This window comes from Aquarana catesbeiana, linkage group LG04 (genome assembly GCF_042186555.1).
Source record: "Aquarana catesbeiana isolate 2022-GZ linkage group LG04, ASM4218655v1, whole genome shotgun sequence".
NCBI classification, from domain to species: Eukaryota; Metazoa; Chordata; class Amphibia; order Anura; family Ranidae; genus Aquarana; species Aquarana catesbeiana.
In genome coordinates this window covers 568,160,880-568,179,573 of record NC_133327.1, presented here as the reverse complement: position 1 = coordinate 568,179,573, position 18,694 = coordinate 568,160,880, and the positions used below count along the sequence as shown (strand labels likewise).

The window sequence follows — 18,694 nt, the reverse complement described above, 5'->3', positions numbered from 1 at the left end:
GGAGGTGGCTGTGGAATGTGGCAGCCAGGAGGTGGCGGGGGAAGTGGCAGCCAGGAGGTGGCGGGGGAAGTGGCAGCCAGGAGGTGGCAGGGGGAAGTGGCAGCCAGGAGGTGGCTATGCCCAGTAGGAGCCTCACACAATCTCAGGTCCCTCCCCTCCACCTTAAAACCAAAAGGGCCAGGAAGGGGAGTAATGTGGAGGAGGCAGCACTCAGGCTGATTAGGGATCCTAATGAGGCCCTCAGAACCACCCCCACTCTCCAAGAGGCCTTTGCGTGCATGACTGCATACAAAATGCAGCGAATGGAGGCGGGCCAACGCCTCTTGTGTGAGGAAATTATGGTCATCACCCAAAATAAGGGGTTGAGGGGCCAACTCACACCCAAAACCCACCTGTGTGAATTGGACCATCCTCCTCCTCCTGCCATACCTCCAACACCACAGCCACAGCCTGGAAGGAAGCGTGTAAGGAAGACAAAAAAGTGATGGCCTGGGTTCAGTCTGGTCTGGCAAAAGATGCAGGCTGTTGTATGACCACAACCTGGGGACATAGATGTCAACTGCTGCTGTTCCTGATCTCTTGGACTCCTGGACCGGATTGTGCTTGCTAATATATGGACTCCTCAGGCCACCAATTTTGGCTGGCAAATAATTGATGTGTGCCCTGGGGTACAAAGGCTTCGCCAATTTCAGCAGTTTCTCCAGCGTTGCCTTCCTCTTTTTTTGTTATGACCCATAATAAATTGATATTTTTTTACAGAAATACTTGCCTATGTGTTTAACTTCAAAAAGGACAGTTTGTTTGTGAGTAGGCAGGTATATTTCAAAAATACAATGTCAAATTAACAAGGGACACCAACACCAACCTCCTTGAGATTAAAAAATACAAGATAATAATGGTGTTGTGGTAACTTGACACACAAAATGAGAAAAAATATTAGGGAGATCAATATATAAAAAAAATATATATATATAGTAGATAAAAAAACAGAAATTTTTTTTTTAAATGTATAAACATTATGGAGATCTGACGAAAAAAAAAAAATATATTATTCAGGAGATCACGAGAAATAATAAAGAAATCATTTTGTGAGAACTCTTTTGTGTGAATATCAGCAGCAAAACAACTTCATTCTTCTAGCATTATAAAGAAGAAGAGAATGCGCTGCATTAAACTATTTTAAAAATTGCAGCGTGATGAATGTGCTATCTCCATAAGAAACGGTAGTTTTACCAGACCGAGCGCTTCCGTCTCGTAATTTATTCTGAGCATGCATGGCACTTTGTGCATCAGAATTGTGTACACACGATAGGAATTTACGCGAACGGATTTTGTTGTCGGAAAATTTGAGAACCAGATCTCAAATTTTGTGCGACAGAAATTCCAATGGAAAATGTCTGCTGGAGCCTACACATGGTCGGAATTTCCAACAAAAAGCTCCCATCGAACATTTTCTGTCGGAAAATCCGACCGTGTGTACGCAGCATAAGACTTTACTCAGAAGAAGAAAAAAAGCAAATACTTGTACAACTGCCTCTTGGGTGCATTTGAATCCAAAGGCATGGGTACCTAGTGCTAAATGTTAACAGAAACCCCTCTTGTTTGAGAATTTGCTTAGCTCTATGGATTTTCCTTTAATAGGATTGGTGTATTTCATTAAAGGGTTAGTTCAGCTTTATTAAAAAAAATCACTTTGTGCAGTCCACAAACACTGTTCCATATTTCTAAACTAATCCAATTTTGAAAATATGCATTTACACTCTTCTTGTACCTGTAGACCACTGTGCACCGAGTAAAGCCTACCCAAAAGGCACAACTCAGTTGGGAGAATCTGTCAACAAGACAACTATTAATCGTGCACTCCACAAATCTGGCCTTTATGGGGTGACAAGAAGAAAGCCATTGTTAAAAGAAAGCCATATGAAGTCCCGTTTGCAGCTTGCAAGAAGCCATGTGGGGGACACAGCAAACATGTGGAAGAAGTTGCTCTGGTCAGATGAGACCAAAATTTTACTTTTTGGCCTAAAAGCAAAGCGCTATGTGTGGCGGAAAACTAACACTGCACATCACCCTGAACACACCCTCCCTACTGTGAAACATGGTGGTGGCAGCATCATGTTGTGGGGATGCTTTATTTCAGCAGGGACAGGAAAGCTGGTCAGAGTTGATGGGAAGATGGAGGGAGCCAAATACAAGGCAATCTTAGAAGAAAACCTGTTAAGAGTCTGCAAAAAACTTGAGATTGGGGCAGAGGTTCACCTTCCAGCAGGAAAACAACCCTAAACATACAGCCAGAGCTACAATGGAAGGGTTTAGATCAAAGCATATACATGTGTTAGAATGGCCCAGAAAAAGTCCAGACCTAAATCCAATTGAGAATCTGTGGCAAGACTTGAAAATTGCTGTTCACAGGCGCTCTCCATCCAATCTGACAGAACTTCAGCTATTTTGCAAAGAAGAGTGGGCGAAAATTAAAATCTCTAGATGTGCAAAGCTGCTAGAGACATACCCAAAAAGACTTGCAGCTGTAATTGCAGCAAAAGGTGGTTCTACAAAGTATTGACTCAGGGGGGCTGAATACAAATGCACACTGCACTTTTCACATATTTATTTGTAAAAAAATTTGAAAACCATTTATCATTTTCCTTTCACTTCACAATTATGTGACACTTTGGGGGTTATTTACAAAAGGCAAATGCACTTTGCACTACAAGTGCACTGCAAGTGGAATAGGTTGGGGATGTGGGAATCTAATAGTAACAAACAATTCCATTACACCCACACATCAGGGAATAGGTTCTGTAGTCAGGACGCTCATGTTAAGTCAACAGAACAAGAAGTGACACATGCAAAGTGCAATAATTCACAGCACTTAATTCCAATGTATTCAGATCAGTGAAAAGTGATTTCTAATTAGTGTGTATAGGTCACAGTAAAACATCTTTGCTCTCTAGGCTGTCTTACTGGATACATCATTGGTGACAATGGAGTGCAGAGGGCTTTGATGCTACATGGCAGGGATTTTTAGGTTTGATTTGGGCTCAAAATAATTTTTATCTTCTAGAAAATATATGACAGTTATAGCAAAAAGTTCACACGTTCATTTTGTCTAAATGTTAAATCTTCTAAATGCTTTTAAATAGCTTTAAGCTGTGATACAGCATACACAAACTTTCTATAGCAATGTGGTCAATGAAGTGTTTCAGTAGTTTTGACATTTTTTTGGGCAGTTTGACTCACAACTTTGTGATGCAGATCTAAGCTGTACAGGAAATGGTATCATAAAGGGAGGGAGGAACACATAATAAATGTAATTTAATACAAAGAAATGATTTCTGTGTAGTGATGGCCACTATGAAGACGTTCTATTTATGAATCTAGCTGCTCTGCATGCAATGATAATATCCTTTCAGGAATTTGTCCAACCCTTTTCACTAACTATGTTACGTGATTGTTATCATGAAAATTAAATGCAGGCTCTGCTTCTTGATGCTGTATGGAATTTTCTTTATATCTAAAGGTCAAATGAACTGCACTGTTTAGTTCTCAAGGGACTACAGAGCAAAAAAAGGACATTACTGAATGTTACTTGTGCTGCTGTGAGGTTTATGACTCTTTTTAGGGTCGTGGTTTCCAATGAGGTGTGCTATGGCTATTTCTTTGCAAACAAAGTATTTGTAAAGAAATAAACTTAGAACATTGTAAATGTGTTCTGACTTTGCCTCAAGCACTGGCCCAGCACAACCCTCTCATTCAGCACACTTCAGTTAGGAAGCCAGAGGAGAAGTGGCGTTTTCAAGACCATGGGGGAGATTTACTAAAACTGGAGCACACAGAATCTGGTGCAGCTGTGCATGGTAACAAATCAGCTTCTAACTTCAGCTTGTTCAATTAAGTTTTGACAATAAAACCTGTAAGCTGATTGGTCTCTATGCAGAGCTGCACCAGATTCTGCACCTTGAAGATTCTGAAACCACATGGAAAAAGGCGTTACGGTCAGAGTATAATTTCGTTATTTGGCCTCAACACCAAACTATATGTCTGGCAGAAATCCAATACAGCTGACCATCCAAATAACACCATTCCTACAGTAAAGCATGGAGGTGGTAATATCCTATTATGGGGTGTTTCTTTGCAGCAGGGACTGGAGCACTTGTCGGGATAGCAGGAAAACTGGATGGGGCAAAATGCCATTAAATTCTTGAGGAACATCTGCTGCCCTCTGCCAGAAAGTTGTCAATGGGAAGAAGGTTTACCTTACAACATGACAATGACCCAAAGCACACAACAAAAATGACCACACAGTGGTTGAAGGAGAAAAAGCTGCATGTCCTTGCATGGTTTAGTCAGAGCCCAGACTTAAACCTCATTGAACCTCATTAAATATATGTGTAATGACTTGAAGACTGCAGTCCACAAAGGGTCACCATCAAATGTAACTGAACTTGTTCTGCAAAGAAGAGTGGGCAAATATTGCAAAGTCTACATGTGCAAAGTTAGTAGAGACAAATCCCAGCAGACTAAAGGCTGTAATTAAAGCAAAAGGTGGTCCAACAAAATACTGACACAAGGGGGAAACCTTGTTGGGTGATATGGTTATACAAGAAAGCAAATCCTTATTGTGTAGTATTCCAATTAAAATGTATTAGATAAAAAACTTAGTAACTCACATTTATCCACTTCAATACAGGGAACATTCACCCCCTTCCTGCCCAGACCAATTTTCAGCTTTCAGTGCTCTTACACTTTAAATGAAAATTACCCATCTGACAATTATTCATGCAACACTGGCAATTAGTCATGCAACACTGTACCGTAACACATTTTTTAATAATTTTTATCACACAAATAGAGCTTTCTTATGGTGGTATTTAATCACCAATGGGTTATTTTTTTTTGCGGTATAAGTGAAAAAAGAGCAACAATTTTGGAAGAAAAAAAAAACACTTTAGCAAATAAGTAATTTTTGTTCATAAATAAATGTATACTGCTCCATATTTTTGGTAAAAATAACCCAGATTAGTGGATATTATTTAGTCTGTGTGAAAGTTGTAGAATCTACAAAATATGGTGCCAATCATTAAAAATTGATCACACCTGATGTACTGATGGCCTATCTCATTTCTTGAGGTTTTCAATTTTAAGATACTTCTAACACATACCATGTATATAGCAAAAATTACACCCCAAAATACATTCTGCTACTCTTCCTGAGTATGGCAATACCACATGTGTCAGACTTTTACACAGCCTGGTCACATACAGAGGCCCAACATCCAAGTAGCACCTTCAGGCATTCTAGGAGCATAAATTACTGTACATATCTAATTTCCTGGCTACCTATCACACTTTTTAAGGCCCTGGAGCACCAGGACAATGGAAACGCCCACAAAATGACCCGATTATGGAAAGCAAACGCCCCAACGTATATTCTATGAGGCATGGACTGCAGATAGGTACTCAGGTACTCTGATGGGTTGCAGATAGGTACTCAGATACTCTGATGGGCTGCAGATAGGTACTCGGGTATTCTAATGGGCTAGAGACAAGTACTCAGGAACTCTGATGGGCTGCAGATAGGTACTCAGGTACTCAAATGGGTTGGAGACAGGTACTCTGATGGGCTGCAGATAGGTAAACTGGGCTGGAGACAGGTACTTGGGTACTCTGATGGGCTGCAGATAGGTACTTGGGTACTCTGGGCTAGAGACAGGTACTTAGATACTCTAATGGGCTGGAGACAGGTACCTCAGGTACTCTTTTGGGCTGGAGACAGGTACTCCAATGGGCTGGAGACAGGTATTTGGGTACTCAGATGGGCTGGAGACAGGTATTCGGCTACTCTGATGGGCTGCAGATAGGTACTCTGGGCTGGAGACAGGTACTCGGGTACTCTGGGCTGGAGACAGGTACTCGGGTACTCTGATCGGCTGAAGATAGGTACTCCGGTACTCTGGGTTGGGGAAGGTACTCGGGTACACTGATGGGCTGCAGATAGGTACCCAGGTACTCTAGGATGGAGACAGGTACTTGGGTACTCTGATGGGCTGCAGATAGGTATACTCAGGGCTACAGACAGGTACTTGGGTACTCTAATGGGCTGCAGATAGGTACTCGGGTACTCTGATGGGCTGCAGATAGGTTCTCAGGGCTGCAGATAGGTACTCGGGTACTCTGGGATGGAGACAGGTACTCTGATGGTCTGCAGGCAGGTACTCAGGTACTCTGGTCTGGAGATATGTACTTCTGTACTCTGACAGACAGGTACTCTTGGGTACTCTAATGGGCTGCAGATAGGGACTCAGGTACACTGATGGACTACAGATAGGTATTCAGGTACCCTGATGGGCTGGGGATAGGTACTGTGTACCCTGATGGGCTGCAGATAGGTACTCGGGTACTCTAATGGGCTTGAGATAGGTACTCAGGTACTCTGATGTGCTACAGATGGGTACTCAGGGCTAGAGATAGGTACTCGGGTAATCTGATGGTCTGTGAATAGGTTCTTGGGTACTCCGATGGGCTCCGATAAATACTTGGTTACTCTGGGCTGGAGACAGGTACTCAGGTACCCTGGTGGGCTGCAGATAGGTATTCGGGTACTGTGATGGGCTGCAGATGGGTACTCTGATGGGCTGGTACTGGGTACTCTGATGGGCTGCAGATAGGTACTCGGGTACTCTGATGGGCTGCAGATAGGTACCCGGGTACTCTGATGGGCTAGAGAAAGGTACTTGGAGACCCTGGGCTAGAAACAGTTACTCGGGTACTCTGATGGGCTGGAAATAGCTACTCAGGTACTCTGGGCTGGAGACAGGTACTCGGTTGGGCTGGTGATAGGTGCTCTGATGGGCTGGTGACAGGTCCCCTTTATTTTGGGTGACATTCTGTGACTGTGTTTTACTACTGTAATCGGTAACTAGCTGTTACTGCAATCTCCTCCTCACACAGGATTGGTGTATGAGGAGGAGAACCCGGTAACAGCTAGTTACCACGGTTTGTTGACATTTGTGACCGGCTGTGATTAGACACAGCCAATCACATAGTAAAGAGCCAATTCCATTGGCTCTTTACCCTAATCAGGAATGGGCTGTGTCAGAGTGACATGCCTCATCCCCAATCGCTGCCTGGGGGCACGCACGAGTGGTGTGCACAAAGACAGTGCATGTGACAGGCTGTGATTGGACACAGCTGGTCATGTGGAAAAGAGCCATTTTCATTAGCTCTTTACCCTGATCGGGGATGGGCTCATCCCCGATCACCGCGCTGCACGCCCCCCTGGTGTGCAAAAGAGGGGAGAACGGTCAGACATCATATGACGCCCACCCAGAGGGGGAAAAGGTTCCTGGCGGCATCATTTTACAATGCGCCAGTAGGGAAGGGGTTAAAATCGATTACAACAGCATCAGAAACCATGAACTTCCAGGATCTGCTGAAAAACAGAAGCGAGGTACCCAACTCCTTCCCGACTAGTTGCGTCACAGCCCACGTGACACCCCTGATGAAGTCACATGGGCTGTGATGCAACTAGTCTGGAAGGATTTGGTTACATCACTTCTGTTTTTTCAGCCAATCCCAGAAGATCATGGTTTCTGATGCTGTTGTAATTGATTTTAAACGTGAATTACTACATATTTTATGTAATACATTTTAATTGGAATACTGCACAATAAGGATTTGCTTTCTTGTATAACCATATCACCCACTGGAGGAGAGTGGATAGTGTGAGAGAGTGAGGACAAGACCCATATACCATCACATGGCTGATTGGAAGAAAGGATATGATATAGCCACCCATGGAGAGGAATAGCTTACACCTGTAATGCTTTTAGACCTTCTGGTCTAGGGAAGGAGGTGAGCTGCTAGCACACACAGTGTGGATTGAGGTGCAAGGGAGAGTGATCACATCATTGAGGAATTTAACCACTTGCCGACCAGCCGCCGCAGTTTTACTGCGGCAGAATGGCACGGCTGGGCGAAACGACGTTATGTAACGTCACTTCGCCCTGTGGCCACTAGAGGCGCGCACGTGCTTGCTGCTCGCCCCCGGAGCTGATGTGAGTGCCCTGCGGTCTCCATGACCGCCGGGCTCTCGCAATCGCTCGTGACACACTGAAAACCGGGATCTGTGTGTGTAAACACACAGATGCTGGTTCTCTGAGGGGAGAAGAGACTGATCCTTTGTTCATACAAAGTATGAACAGCGATCTATCATCTCCCCTAGACAGTCCCACCCCTCCTTCAGTTAGAACACAGAGGGGGAACACAATTAACACCTTGATCACCCCCTAGTGTTAACCCCTTCCCTGCCAGTGACATTTTTACAGTAATCAGTGCATTTTTATAGCACTGATCGCCGTATAAATGCCAATGGTCCCAAAAATGTGTCAAAAGCGTCTGCCATAATGTCGTAGTCCTGATAAAAATCGCAGATCGCCGCCATTAAAAGTAAAAAAATAATAATAATAATAAATGCTATAAATCTATCCCCTATTTTGTAAACGCTATAACTTTTGCACAAACCAATCAATATATGATTCTTGCAATTTTTATTACCAAAATATGTAGAAGAATACATATTGGCCTAAACTGAGAAAAAAAATTTGCTTTTTTTTAGGGGTATTATATTATTGTTGGAATTTGATAAGACGTAAGACTATGATTTTTATTTGCGTTATTTTGCACATCTTGATGAGAAGTTTGTTGCAGCACTGGCACTTTGAGTACAAACTCAGTAGATAAAATTTTATTATTATTCATATTATTCAATATCTACCTTGAGAGATCAGACGCATGTCATATTTACTGTTTGCAATTATTTATATAGTTTCAATATTCTTTTAGTTTTTGAAGCATAGCTCCACTTCATATTTGTAAACAATTGTATTTTAAATGTGGGGACACGATATTTAAGTTTTGAGCAGCTGCTTCCTATTTCTTTTAATAAGTGGTAGCTCATAGAATTATATATCTATTGGATAAAACAAAAACTGTGTCTTTCTTCATTTCAGGCTGCAAAGTAACAAAATGTGATTATTTTTATAGAGGAGTGATTTTTTTCTATACCCACTGTATACCATGGTCTGTGGGCTCTACTGTATAACTTTCCTACAGACTAAATAATATACACTGATTTGGGTTATTTTCACCAAAAAATGTAGCAGAATACATTTTTCCCTAAATTTATGAAAAAGGTTTATTTTTTTTGCAAAATTTTATAACAAACGTGTTTTTTTTTTTTTCAAAATTTTCGGTCTTTTTTCGTTTTTTTTATCAAAAATATAAGAAACCTAGTGGTGATTAAATACCACCACCACCAAAAGAAAGCTCTATTTGTGTGAAAAAATATAAAAATTTCGTATGAGTACACTGTAGCATGACCGCCCAATTGTCAAAGTGTGAGAGCGCTGAAAGCTGAAAATTGGCCTGGGCAGGAAAGGGGTAAAAGTGCTCAGTATTGAAGTAGTTAACATAGAGTTCCAACACTGTGTGGGTGGTAAACTGTAGTTAGTAACCACAATCTAAATGTAACTATGATAACAAGTGATGTGTTTCATATGTGTGGGCTTAAACAATTTGTTTTTCTGCAGAAAATATAGATTGTGTGTGTTCAAACTATGAAAGAAACACACCTGGACCAATGATTATATTTAGGGACAGTTTTATCAGTATAATACTTTAGCTTTATGCAGAATATGTTGTGTAGAATTCAGTATGTAGTAAAACAAAACTAATAACTACTGTAAATATAATATATATATTATATATTAATTATATATGGTATTTACATGTACCCTTGTTTGCTTTGAGAGGAGAGAATCAAAGTCTTGTGTATAGCTGGAGTCTATTATAAGGAGATCCACAGAAAAAACAGGCACTGATGTGAACACTATCTTGAGTACTTCTGGCAGCACACAATGGGGTAGATTCACTAAAACTGGAGAGTGCAAAATCTGGTGCAACTCTGCACAGAAACCAATCAGCTTCCATTTGTTTTTTTTGTTTTTTTTGTTTTTTTTTTTTTTTTTTTTTGTCAAAGCTTAATTAAACAAGCTAAAGTTAGAAGCTGATTGGTTTCTATGCATAGCTGCACCAGACTTCTCTCTCCAGTTTTACTAAATCAACCCCAGTAATCTGCACTTACACAGTAGTATTGCTATCTGAGGATACAGTCATACCTTTCCATTGTGGTGTGTTAGAACAAAACATCAGCGTTAGGTCACAACTTAGTGTACATCGCGTTTAGGACAGTCCATTAATTTGAATAAGCTACCAATGAACCAAAAAAAAGCACCATTTTTAGCAATCCAACGCAAGGTCATGTGTTACCGTGCATTTCTTTAATGTGTTAGGGTGCTATTAAAAATGAATAGCACCACATGGCAAAATTGGGGGGCACAAACCACATGGATCAACTACACCCGCTGGTAAGCTAGCAGAGGTTTCAACTACAATCCCTACATCTTGGCCACAGCCCTCTACGACTAAGCCCAACCAAGGAGAAACACGTCAGAGGGCCATGGCTAAGATGCAGGGTCTGTAGCTGAAGCCTGTGCTAGCTTACCACCGGTTGTGGTTGATCTATGTAGTATGATTCCCCCCAATTTTGCTATTGTGATTGTTTCATGCTCCCCGAGGGGCTAACGCCCACCGTGGAAAAAGAACAGATGGAAGGACTAAAGGGAGGCATTTGAGTGGCACTAGTTTTACATGTGGTCACTAATGTGTGTATGGTGTGTTACCACAACACATTGGTTTGAATGAACCATTAAGGCTATATCAGATTTGCATTAAAACAGCCCACAGCTTCAAATAAGCATGTAGGGAAAAGTAACAGGTTTGCTTCAATGCCAGCCCCGAACCAGCATATACTCACCTTCCCTTTGGTTGTATGTTGCAAAAACTTCCAGGTATAGGGGAACAAGTGATTCACTTATTTGAGTCCAATGTGAGAGCGCGGTTGCTTAGGGACTGGATGAAATTGAGAATGTGCAGTAGAAACTACAATCCTGACATCACAGAGCAAATGTGAACTGCAGGTGGGATCAAAGCAACATCTTGCAAAGCAGCCAGGCAACTGGAATTGAAAGGAAAAGCAAAGGCTTATCAGCTCTCAGAGCCACAAAGAACAACAGGGGAATAAATGCAGAGGAAGAAGACATTGGTGGATAGTAGATGGTGCCCATGTCTTGTGTCAGAAATGTGACATTAGTTCGAGCAGTAGATTTAACTGGCAAGCAATGGAGAAAATATACTTTTGGTACAAGAACTATATAGTCAAAGTTGGCTGCTGGACTAAGAAGGTCCCCATCAGTAATATACAGTTGATTGTTTGGTGCATCAACCACCATCTTGGCTGGACTGACCTGCTGGTCAATGCTAACTGCATAGTGTCCTTTCATTGACCAACAATGTAAAGGGTCTCTTTAAAAGATAGATGCATTACTAGATTTTTCTGAAGGAAAATCGGTGACGCCAGACATTTTTTCTCTCATAACAGGTCTGGGTGCTTCCACAACATTTATTTTGCAGAGCATGTTGGACGCTCTGTTAAGAGGGCCCAGCACTGCCCTTACTATCTAATTAAGAATGTATAGGATCTGTATTAGCTATAAAGGAAGTGACTAACTTCTAAATCATCCAGTTGTGTGTGTTTGAAATAAACCAGTCTATTCATGGCATAGGAAATTTGCTCCAGAACTTAGTAAATGAGGGTAAGCTTGCTGACTTTTATTGTCCAATCAGATGCAGGTGATAATGCAATTTTTTTTTTGTTTTTCTTGCATATGATTGGATATTCTTTGCAAAGTGAAGCTACACCTTATTTACTAAAGCCGGCCAAAGATAGATCAAATCTCGGCTGGTTCAGCAAGGACCAGCCGAGACTCAACCCATCTATGGGCAGCCTGATTGAGCCCAAGTCGATCCATTGATTGATTTTGGTACAACCAGCATGTTGGATTATTAGCATGCGATTATTGCCAGTGGCTATAGCCGCTAGTAGTAATCACTGTGTTCTTCCAGCAGGGAAGGCTCCCCTGCACCCTCCCCCCCTACTGGGAGAACACAATAGCTCAGCAGGAGGGATTCCTTCATCAACGCTGACTGTGTTTATAGGGGAATTGAGCGAAAATTGCATACTCTATGGTCCGTTCAAACTCTGGAGCAAATTCCCTTGCAAAGTGCAGTTTTTTTTGCCCTAGTAAATCAACCCCATGGAATTTAATCATCCATCATAGAATCTAAAATGTCAGCTTCTATCAAGCTACCTATAGATGGTATGTATGAAATATTTGTATGCAACATTTTATATTTACCATGCTGAAACAGTAAAAAAAATTTAACTTTTAAGGGCAGGAGGGAGAAAAATACAAAACAGGTATGGCTAATTCCATCTTTTCACTGACAAATGTTTTCCATATCAGTAAAAATATAGATAATTCAGCAGAACCATCAAAGCAAGTAATTCTGTTAATTCTGTGACAAGAGAGTTTAGTTTAGTACGGCTGGCTGATGAGATGGGGAAATCAAGTTACACTTCAGCAATGACTAACATAGGAGGAATTCACACTTCCTGCACTCCTCTCAGTATGACGGAGGGAGTGCCTGACCTAGACTGGCAGATATCATCATAAAGATGATGGCCATGGAGATATCTGCCCATCCTGGCCAACTCAATTCAGGCACCCACAGAGACGGCAGTGATGTAATCACTGTGCTGCTCACTGGTATTTGTATAGAGAAAGCTGCATCTGAGGACGTACAGTGCAATGATCTCCTTGCTTTTGCATTTATTTGGTGGATTTGTGCTTCTTCCACTTCACCTGCTGCTGATCACCAATCATTCTGGAGAGGGGCAAGGGGCAGCTCAGTAGTGTATATAATAAAAAAATGGCTGGACAAAATTACAAATCCTCATTGAACCACTGTTTGCACTGTTTGCATAGAAATTCACTTTAATTACAAATATATATATATATATATATATAGACATAGAAAGAAATAAAAAATGTATTGTAGCAGGGCTGCCATCTTTTATTGTTTATTTCACCACTGGGGTGGCATTTCCCCTTGCTTCATATTCAGGTCACAAGTGTTAGACAAAACTGGAAATGATGGAAAATATCATAAGCAGCAAAGCAAAACTGATAGAGTTCAAACTCTTCCTTGTTTCACTCAAGGTTAAAAAAAACAAAAACAAAAAAACGTTTGGGCTAAAATTGGGATTTAAGGGGAAATAACAATGTTTTAAGGTCAACTGCATTTTAAACACATATATAATTTTTGTTTTGTGAATAAACATCTGACAAAGGACCCATACTGCAATGTGGGATAGCTAAAGAGATAACAAAGCAGAATCATCCTGCCTTCAAACAAACTTTATCTAACTAACAATCTTGAACTGAACAGCTCCAAGCTCTAAGAGATGAATCACCAAGCTGACTCATGATCAGCAGATATACAGTAGGCGATTGTGTGCAAAACTCAACCCCTTTTTTATATAATTTGAGCTGTTGGGAAAGCTCATCAACCAGTAGGAAGACTCATGAGAGGGTGAAACCAAACATAACATTTGCTAAAAAAAAAAAACCAAAAAGATCAAAATTTGCATGTAACTTCAGTTGCGTATATTTCATTACTGATGCTTTTCTGGTTTTTACTGAAGGTAAAGTCTCTTATGTACTTTTTTCAGTGACTGCTGCTGGAACTGCCCAGTTTTAGACACATCTGCAAAATTTAAAAAGGGGCCAATTCATAATTATTTTGGGGGTGATAAACTAACTTACTGAGTTTTACATAAACACATACAGCAAATGTTTTTTTGCACCAACAATTTGTGTGGCAAAACTTCTGCCCCAAAAAATCAGAGACCAAAACCAACTGAGACAATTTTAAAAGGTGAAAATAAAAGTAACACAAGAAAATCCTACATTTAAATCTTGGTGATTTTTGGTTTTAAAAATTAAAACATAACTGCAAAAGAGGAAAGTATTTTTTTAAAACAAATAAAATCTAGCATTACTGGGTTAAGGTTAACCCTTTTTTAAGCCATCTTGAACTGTCTAATGGATTCTTTCACTGGTTTTGCAAAGGTAATCAAACACATTTTAAGTAAAATGCAAATTAAAAAACGATAAAGTACAAAGTTGAGCATAGAAACTAAAAAAACTGATATTTTAAAAATACGATAAACAAAAAAAGTGCACAAAACTTCACATTTTAAAAGAAAATCCTAATTAACATTAGGACTTCTATTGTATCTACCTAATACATTACTTGATCGGTTCTTACTTTTGCACTAAAAACTGGAACAATCAAGGTCCTTATGTAGAATTTAAGCAGCAAGCAGTATTAGTTTAAGATCAGGAATTGCACAAAATAAAGTAATCTTCAAGATAGATATTTTAAAATGTGGTACATTTTTTTTTTTACCCAAAGATTTATTATAGTGTAGTGACTAAAAACACATCAAATTGGAAACTTGTTGATAATTAAAAACAGTTAAATTATCAGTCAGGTTGATTAACTAAAGGCAAATAGCCTGTTCGCTTTGCAAGGGAAATTTAACTTTGCCAAGGACTTTTCCCTTGGCTTTTAGTAAATGAGGTGAAGCTCTGATTACTTAAATCATCCAATCATGTACCAGCAAAAACACAGTTTTTTTCTCCATGCATGTGATTGGGTATTTTTTGCAAAGTGATTTTTCACCACATTCACTAAGGTAAGGAAAAAATGACCTTGCAAAGTGAAAATGACCTTGCAAAGTGAAACTTCCCATGCAAAGTGATTAGCCAGTGAATACATATATAAATTTCTATTTAGACTGTATATGTGTGAGGATGTGCTCTCCAGACTGATCATCATTGGCAGCCAACACCTTGATTATTTGTTGAAAAGAATGAATAAATGCAAAATACAAGCATCTTCACACTTCTTAAAAAAGCTTGCTCTGGTTAAATCAAAGGAACAGACATCTGCAATCCAATTCTAGTAATTTCAATTTTATTTAAGTACCAATTCATTCTTTAATTTTTTTTTTTTTTTTGCTGTACATGGATTTTTTACAAAAAGAAAAAAAATGTATGTTGACTATAAAAAAAAAAATAGAAAAGGGAATGAATAAACAAAAGTCTGCATTTAATGTTGCATTTTTATTTCACAAGTTTTATTCCACAAGTTTGCTAACCCATGCACTACCTGGTCATTTGTAGAGGTGCGCAGGCAGCATTTTTGGTTGGAAGTGGCAGAATATTTGTGTATCCCTAAATTTAAACTTCCAAAATTGTGTGGATGTACACAGCTGTTCTTAGTGGATGAACTTGCAAAGAACTGTCAGAATAGCAAGCATTCTTACTTAATTAAATTACAATTTAAGGAAAGTGCCTACTTATTTGAAATACATATTTTCATTATTAATATTATTATTATTAGATTTATTATAAATAATAAATACGTGGATGGATATTTTTCTGTTTATTCTAAGAAAATGTTTTATTCCCATGAGGGTTCTAACTGAATATAAATGTATACATTTGCTATGATTGGAATTGTATTTGCTGTTATTTATTACTATAAATCTTTTGAAACAGAACATGAATGTGTAAATACATTTCTACCCTGAAGGTTTCATATGAAAAGTGAATAATTAATTCACTCTACACTTGCTGTAGGTATTGTTCCAAGAAATGCCGTAAGCGACAGGAGAAACAATTGTGAATGTACCTACCACTCCTTGTTGATTATAATTTTTTTACTTGTGCCATCCTTCATCTTGTTTCCAAGCTCATATTGTGTATGTAAAGTTCCCCCCTGAAGAGGGTCATAAATGGTCAGAAATTAGGATCAGATTAATAAGACTTTATTTGAGACTTTCTTTGGTCAGCAAACAAAAAAAACAGTAACAATGTTTGATTATTCCAAATATTCAAAGAAGAAATGTTTATTTTAATATTTTGCATGGGTTTTTTACATGTTTCATCTCATGTTTTGTATCATTTATTCCCTGTATATATTTTGTATATGTTAAAATGAACATTCTTAGTTGATTAAAAAACAATCTATTTTCAGCCATTGTTTCATTTTCCTCTCCTGTGTCATTTCTTTAGGTCTGTATTAGCAAGGTTGTTTAGTGTGTCAGTGTTTGCAAATAAAGCTGGATAGAACTATTTAAAGGAAAGAACACAATATCACTTTCTGCTGCATCGAATACGCCATCTCTGATGGTATACATCATGGCCAACCACAAAATGAAAAAAAAGAAAGAAAAAAACATATGCACATAGTACATAAATACATTTTTGATATGGAGACTTACTAAGTAAACTTGAGAAATAATAAGTTGTGAAGGAAGAACACTGTGGGGTTGATTTACTGGAGAATCTGGCGCAGCTCTGCATGGCAGCCAATCAGCTTCTAACTTCAGCTTGTTCACATAAGCTTTAACAAATAAACTGATTGGTTTCTATGAATAGCTGCACCAGAATTTGCACTCTCCAGCTTTAGTAAATAACCCCAGTGCAAAAGCAGTCATTTTCTTCACTGCTTTGCATCTGTTGTGAATGTCTAATCCCATTCATGAGATAAAGAAACAAACAAAACTTAAACCTAATTAAACACTTTAAGTGACAATGTAAAAACAAAAATCACTAAGTAACAAAGCTGTTTAGGACACTGAACAGTCACAATCCAAAAATATATACTGATATTTGAGGCAAATTTTATTTATTTTTATTTTTTTCATACTGATGTAATAAAAAAACTCAATAAATAATCCATTGCACATACATCAGATGCAGAAAAAGTAAAAAAAAATATCTAAATGTATTCAATATATTTTTTTGAAATGCTGACAGTACAGTCAGACAGCATAGGACACAATCAGAAATAAAAGCTGTGTTGAGGTTGGCACGACCACATAGTCTGTTCCCTCAAAACTTGTCATAATGAAAAGAGAACAAAAGGCAAAAGAAGAGCCACTGCTCATAAATTCCATCCCTACAACAATAACAAAGCTAAATGACATGACAGTTTTTTGCCCAAAACCAGACAAAAGAATGATCCTTGGACACTATTTGTGATAATCCCTGTCTTTTTTATTTCATGGATTTTACTTTTTTTGTATATTTCCACAAATGACAACAGAAAATAGCTTATGTAAGCCTAAACACAACATTATAATCATACCGCAATCATCATTAGCATACCCAGGTTTCCTACAGTCCTTGCCTGTACCCCACAACTGAAGGTTAGTCACTATTGACTCCCCCAATTGTAAGAATGGCCAAACACCTCCCAATAAAATAACTGAGGGTCCCCAGCATTGTTTGTGACAATAAAGCTGGGTGAAGGTGCCATAATAGGCACCAAGGTGTGTGCTGTCAGTGATTTCCTACAGGCTCAAAGTTCTGGCTGCAATCAGTTATTTTCTGTCGGTGGAGTGAAGGGGATGGAGATGACAGGTGTGTGTGCTGTCCTCACCTGTGTACTGGGATTTACTGGGTGTGATGACATCACACCTGTATGAGGATCAGCAGATCTCTTGTCATACTATTTGTAGCTGTGATTGCTGCACACACACACATTATTATTATTATCATACAGGATTTATACAGCGCCAACAGTTTGTGCAACGTTTTACAACACGAGGGCAGACATTACAGTTACAATACAATTCAATACAGGAGGAATCATACAAACTTCCTGATTTCTCTGATGAAAGAGAGGAACACATTGTAATACAAACTGTAGACAAAGGACCCCTGACACTGACATATGTCCCTCCCCAGGTCAGGGAACCTGGAAGAATGATAGAAAATAGATAAAACCCACAAGTGATTTGTTATCTTTACTTTTCTTTTAGAACGATTTTTAAGATGCCAAATGCAAGCATGTAGAAGTTGGATAAAATGTGGCTGAGAGTGGAATTTTGCAGATAATCCATACATCATATAATTCATACATCATATGATCCATACATCACATAAACCATACATCATATAATCAAATACATCATATAATTCATACATCATATTATGTATATATCAGATAATCTATATATCATATAATCCATACATCATATAATATATACATCATATAATTCATACATCATATGATCCATACATCATATAATTCATACATCATATAATCCATACATCACATAATCCATACGTCATATAATCCATACCTCACATAAACCATACATCATATAATCAAATACATCATATAATTCATACATCATATAATGTGTATATCAGATAATCTATATATCATATAATCCATACATCATATAATATATACATCATATAATCTATATATCAGATAATCTATATATCATATAATCCATACATCATATAATCTATACATCATATATAATCTATAATCATATAATCCATACATTTTATAATTCATACATCATATATAATCTATACATTATATAATCCATACATCATATATAATCTATACATCATATAATTCATACATCATATAATCCATATATCAGACCAAAAAGAAGGGCAGAGGGCTCTGGTTCCAGTCCCTGGAATGAGGACAGTGGGGGTTGGGCACTTGTCATATAATCTATATATCCTATAAATTATAAATCATATAATCCATACATAATGTATTATATATATCAGACCAAAAAGGAGGACAGGGGTCTGTAGTTCCAGTCCCTGGAATAAGGACAGTGAGTGTG

At 38.7% G+C, this 18,694-nt stretch overlaps 1 long non-coding RNA gene across 11 annotated transcripts in view; it reads right to left on the bottom strand.

Moving 5' to 3' along the window:
• LOC141140654 (uncharacterized) overlaps positions 1 to 18,694 on the bottom strand; it is a 905,916-nt gene that overhangs the window by 79,104 nt on the left and 808,118 nt on the right. Inside the window, exon 9 of one of the 11 annotated variants that reach the window (XR_012243967.1) lies at positions 10,877 to 11,077. The exons of the other annotated variants lie outside the window; for them this stretch is intronic. This is a non-coding gene — a long non-coding RNA (uncharacterized lncRNA). The remainder of the gene's footprint in view (positions 1 to 10,876; positions 11,078 to 18,694) is intronic. 11 annotated transcript variants of the gene reach the window in all.